We start from the raw sequence: 6,050 nt of genomic DNA on the forward strand, positions 1-6,050 counted from the left end.
GTACATCCTGAGTGCCGGCCCCAAGCCCAAATAAATGAGGAGGGTCGCATCAGGAAGGGCATCCGGCGTAAAACAAGCCAACCCAACTATGCAGACTAAGAATCGAATTTCCATACCGGATTGGTCATGGCCCGGGTTAACAATGTCCACCACCGGTGCTGTTGCCCAACAGGGTGCCGGAGCGAGTGTCTGACAGGGTGAGAGCCCGACCGATATGGATTTTTTGAGGCCGATGCCGATAACGATATTTGGATGAAAAAAAAAATGCTGATAATCAATAAATCGGCCGATTTGCCGATAGCCGATAAATCAGCCGATATATATAAATTTTATTTTTTTAATGAATAGAATGTTCTTTTTTGGACCCTTTGTTATGTGTCGGACGCAGCTCGGAGAACCGACCCGCGTTTGAAGGACCCAGTATGAAATAAGCAGAGCACGGTACAAAGGCTAACTGAATTTAATACATAACAGTGAAAATGTAAGAACAGAAAGGTGCGGCCTGGCGTGGTGCGCTCCCAGCAGCGCTAACGGTCCGGAGCCAGAAGCTGTTTCGGACCCAAGGACCCCGCCGACACCCCCCAGGTGGCCGCAACAACCGAGTCTGTGAAAGAAGGAACCATTATGTGAGTCCACACTCTACACACAGAACACTTAAAGGTGTACAAACAGCAAACACTTCCTGGCTTGATTGCTGATCAGCTTCCAACCTGCAGGCATGGAACATCCAGTTCACAAAACTCCACCGCAGTGGAAGCTGATACATGACTAACAAACAGCTCAATACAATAAGGTGTGAGGGACACCACATTTACTGACTGTATAACTGTTAGTCACAAAATCTAACGTACCTCAGGAAGTGTGCTGACGAGCGTGAGACCTCACCCCCTCCTCTTTCACAGACTGTGCATCAAACCTGGACGTTTCTCAGCATCCGCTGCTGATGAGATGGCTCCCGAGACGACGATCTCACCCGTCTGGTCACAAGGTCGAGTCTCTGGCAAATACACACTGTGCACTCCAGTCTTAAATGCCAACATGCTCCAATCCATCCAGATGCACCTCAGCTGTGAGTCCTGACGAGTCGCAGGTGATCAGGGTGAGGTCCTGACAGCCTCAGCAACACAGCCACTCAGTCCCAAATGCACGCCACCTGGGAGGAAAACAAACAGACAAACAAACCGGCAGCCAGGCCCCCCCCAGCCATATAACAGTACCCCACCCTCACGGGAAGCCTCCCGGCGACCACACACACCTGGCCCAGGAGAAACACCCCCCTCCAGGGACCATGGCTGGAAACCGCGTCTGCGTTCGTCCTCCAACAGACTGGTTGAACTGGCTGCATCTTTGCCCTTGTTTGACAGTCTCAGCACAGGTGTGGCCAGGAGTTCCTACACCTGTGCGGTCAGCCTTTAACCAAACATGTGTGATTAGTCATAACACAAAACAACCAAAACACCCCCCCCCGCCCCAGGGGACCGTCCCATCAAACCCCAGGGAAGGGGAGAAAAGAAAAACAACCCACATGTAAACTCACAAACAAAAATGCCAAAATACCCCCCCTCCCCCCCCCAAACGACACGCAGGGACCAACACCCCCCAGAGGGCCACCCGCCAGCTCCAGGAGTAATAACCACGGCCGAGGTCCCTCTGGGATCCACCGTCACCCACGGGGACTACCAGCGCCCCCCAGAGGACCACTCGTCAACCCCAGGAGACGCCTCCCCTCACGACCAATGGACCCAGCCCCGGCCGTCCACGGCTAGATGGACCCAACGCCTTTTCCCCCCCAGAGGACACCACAGTCAAACCCTGAGGGCGGAAACTGGGGGAGGGAAAACAAAAAAAAACCCCAAACCCCCCCCCCCCTCCCCTCCCGGGTGCAGAGGCCACCTGGGAAACGCCCAGCACAACCTAACTGCACCCCTCCAGCAATGCCGACACTACGGCACACCCGGCTGGAGTCAGAGGAGAAGAGAGGGCACAACAAAAAACAAGGAGAAAAAAAACAACCCAAATACCACCCCATCACCCCCCAGGGGACCGCTCCATCTAACCCTGGGGATGTGAAACAAAAAGAAACAAAAGAAAAGAAAAAAAAACAGACCAACACACAGTTGTTTGGGTCCCCGTTTTTCTTTTATTTTTTTTTTGTTTTTGTTCTTGGTTAGCAAAGGCTACAGGGTCACACCCCCAGACAAATAGTGGACAACAAAAAAGAAAAGCCCACACAAAAACCAACTCAAAAACACCCACACAAAATGAACTAACACAAAACAAATCAGTGAGTTATACCGTCAAGCTCAACCAAATGGAACACACCTGTTCCTACTCCAGAGCTTGACGGTACCGTGATTCAGTCACCACAAGGGGGAACCAGAGTGCTAAAAATGAAAAAACCCCTTGGGCGACAGAAAAAAACAAACGAGCTGCTTTTGTGTGCGCAGCTGAGTGCAACACACAACCAAAATGTGCTCAACTAAATAACGCCGGAGCTGATACAACAGACGCAGTAGTTACCTTTATCCGGGGAAACGGGGCTACGACTGTAACACAGGAAGCCCAGCGACCCGTGCTAACAGAGCTCCGCCGTGCGCGTGAACCCATTACAAACGCACTCTTGCAGCTCCCGTTTACACCTCCCATCCGGCCGGAGTGCGACGCGAAGCCGTCGCCAGTCACACTCCACCACGATCCACGGATGAGGCACAACACAGGAACACGGCTGCAAGAGAGCACAAATTAGTATCCAGTAATGGGTCTCAAACACGCACCTTCCGGGCGGAGAGCCCCGCAACTGATCCGGATAACCACTGAACGTCTGCTGCCGCCTTCCCGGCGCGTTACCGTCTCTGCTAACGCTGGGTCCGTGATGTTTGGCCAGAGACTACTGTTCTGTGTCGGACGCAGCTCGGAGAACCGACCAGCGTTTGAAGGACCCAGTATGAAATAAGCAGAGCACGGTACAAAGGCTAACTGAATTTAATACATAACAGTGAAAATGTAAGAACAGAAAGGTGCGGCCTGGCGTGGTGCGCTCCCAGCAGCGCTAACGGTCCGGAGGCAGAAGCTGTTTCGGACCCAAGGACCCCGCCGACACCCCCCAGGTGGCCGCAACAACCGAGTCTGTGAAAGAAGGAACCATTATGTGAGTCCACACTCTACACACAGAACACTTAAAGGTGTACAAACAGCAAACACTTCCTGGCTTGATTGCTGATCAGCTTCCAACCTGCAGGCATGGAACATCCAGTTCACAAAACTCCACCGCAGTGGAAGCTGATACATGACTAACAAACAGCTCAATACAATAAGGTGTGAGGGACACCACATTTACTGACTGTATAACTGTTAGTCACAAAATCTAACGTACCTCAGGAAGTGTGCTGACGAGCGTGAGACCTCACCCCCTCCTCTTTCACAGACTGTGCATCAAACCTGGACGTTTCTCAGCATCCGCTGCTGATGAGATGGCTCCCGAGACGACGATCTCACCCGTCTGGTCACAAGGTCGAGTCTCTGGCAAATACACACTGTGCACTCCAGTCTTAAATGCCAACATGCTCCAATCCATCCAGATGCACCTCAGCTGTGAGTCCTGACGAGTCGCAGGTGATCAGGGTGAGGTCCTGACAGCCTCAGCAACACAGCCACTCAGTCCCAAATGCACGCCACCTGGGAGGAAAACAAACAGACAAACAAACCGGCAGCCAGGCCCCCCCCCAGCCATATAACACCCTTAACAAAAAAGGTATGAGCTAAAAGCTGAAGCTTTGTCCTCATATTGATTAACTTTACAAGAGAGAAGAATTTTCAAGTTCAAAAAATACAATCAAGAATTAAACCTTTGTGAAATTAGCAAATACATATCCTTAAAAAGAGATGTGAAATACATCTGATCTTGTACCTCTTGTTGCTGCAACTTAGATATAGGTTCAGGATAAGGATATAGATCGTTATAAACGTACTTGTATCCTTTTGTCAGCCGATCAGTGCAGTGTGACAGCGAACTACGGGGGCCGGTGAGGAACACATTTAAGCAGGGGCCTAAGCAGCTCTCAGTTGAATGGAGTCAGAGCTCCATCTACTGGACAAATGGTGCAAGGACATTTTACATTGCCGACACAAACATTATTTCAGTAATTTCAGTTATTTCTGTTCTGTTTATGAGAAATTATCGGCGTTCTATCGGCAAGATTTCGGCCGATAGTGAGCACTTTGAAAAAGGCTTATATCGGCCGATAATATTGGCCGATATAATATATTTTGAAGAGATGATGAATAAAGAAAAAGAGCGAGAGAAAAGGCTTGATGATGTTGTGAGAGTAAATCAGGAAGCACAAGAGATTAGTAAGGAAGAAGTGAGGGCTGCTATGAAGAGGATGAAGAGTGGAAAGGCAGTTGGTCCAGATGACATTCCAGTGGAGGCATGGAAATGTCTAGGAGAGATGGCAGTAGAGTTTCTAACCAGATTGTTTAATAAAATCTTGCAAAGTGAGAGGATGCCTGAGGAGTGGAGACGAAGTGTGCTGGTTCCTATTTTCAAGAACAAGGGTGGTGTGCAGAGCTGCAGTAACTACAGAGGCATAAAGTTGATCAGCCACAGCATGAAGTTATGGGAAAGAGTAGTAGGAGCTAGGCTTAGAAAACAGGTGAAGATCTGTGAGCAGCAATATGGTTTCATGTGGAGAAAGAGCACTACGATGCAATGTTTGCTCTAAGAATACTGTTGGAGAAGTACAGAGAAGGCCAGAAAGAGTTACATTGTGTGTTTGTGGATTTAGAAAAAGCTTATGATAGGGTGCCAAGAGAAGAGCTGTTGTATTGTATGAGGAAGTCTAGAGTGGCAGAGAAGTATGTTAGGGTAGTGCAGGACATGTACAAGAATAGTGTGACAGCGGTGAGATGCGCAGTCGGAATGACAGACTCATTCAAGGTGGAGGTGGGATTACACCAAGGATCAGCTCTGAGTCCTTTCTTGTTTGCAGTGGTGATGGACAGGTTGACGGATGAGATCAGACAGGAGTCCCATGGACTATGATGTTTGCAGATGACATTGTGATCTGTATTGAGAGTAGAGAGCAAGTTGAATCTAGTCTGGAGAGGTGGAGATATGCTTTGGAGAGAAGGGGAATGAAAGTCAGTAGAAGCAAGACTGACTACATGTGTGTGAATGAGAGGAAGCCCAGTGGAATAGTGCAGTTACAAGGAGCAGAAGTGGTGAAAGTAGATGAGTTTAAATATTTGGGGTCAGTTGTTCAAAGTAATGGAGAGTGTGGTAGAGAGGTGAAGAAGAGAGTGCAGGCAGGGTGGAGTGGGTGGAGAAAGGTGGCAGCAGGAGTGATTTGTGACCGAAGAATATCAGCAAGAGTGAAAGGGAAAGTTTACAAGACAGTAGTGAGACCAGCTATGTTGTACGGCTTAGAGACGGTGGCACTAACAAAAAGACAGGAGGCAGAGCTGGAGGTGGCAGAGCTGAAGATGTTGAGATTGTCTTTGGGAGTGACAAGAATGGACAAGATTAGGAATGAACATATCAGAGGGACAGCTCGGGTGGGATGGTTTGGAGACAAGGTCAGAGAGGTGAGATTGAGATGGTTTGGACATGTGCAGAGGAGGGACCCAGGGTATATAGGGAGAAGGATGCTGAGGATGGAGCCACCAGGCAGGAGGAGAAGAAGGAGACCAAAGAGGAGGTTCATGGATGTGCTGAGGGAGGACATGCAGGTGGTTGGTGTGACAGAGGAAGATACAGAGGACAGGGTGAGATGGAAACGATTGATCTGCTGTGGCGACCCCTAACGGGAACAGCCGAAAGACAAAGAAGAAGAACCATCTGTTCTTTAGTGCATATTTACCTCCAACAACGGATCAATGTGTTATCATGAACGTAGAATGAGTCATTTTTTTTCACATGGAGGCGGGCCCCCCTCATGGAGGCAGCCATGTTGCATCGCCATCTTGATACAGTATCTCAAAAGGGACATACTGACGTTGCCTTTTGCATTGTGGAACACAGCCATAAGACTAAAGAAAAGAAGTACAGAAAT

Source organism: Thalassophryne amazonica, chromosome 1 (assembly GCF_902500255.1).
Source record: "Thalassophryne amazonica chromosome 1, fThaAma1.1, whole genome shotgun sequence".
Taxonomy (NCBI): domain Eukaryota; kingdom Metazoa; phylum Chordata; class Actinopteri; order Batrachoidiformes; family Batrachoididae; genus Thalassophryne; species Thalassophryne amazonica.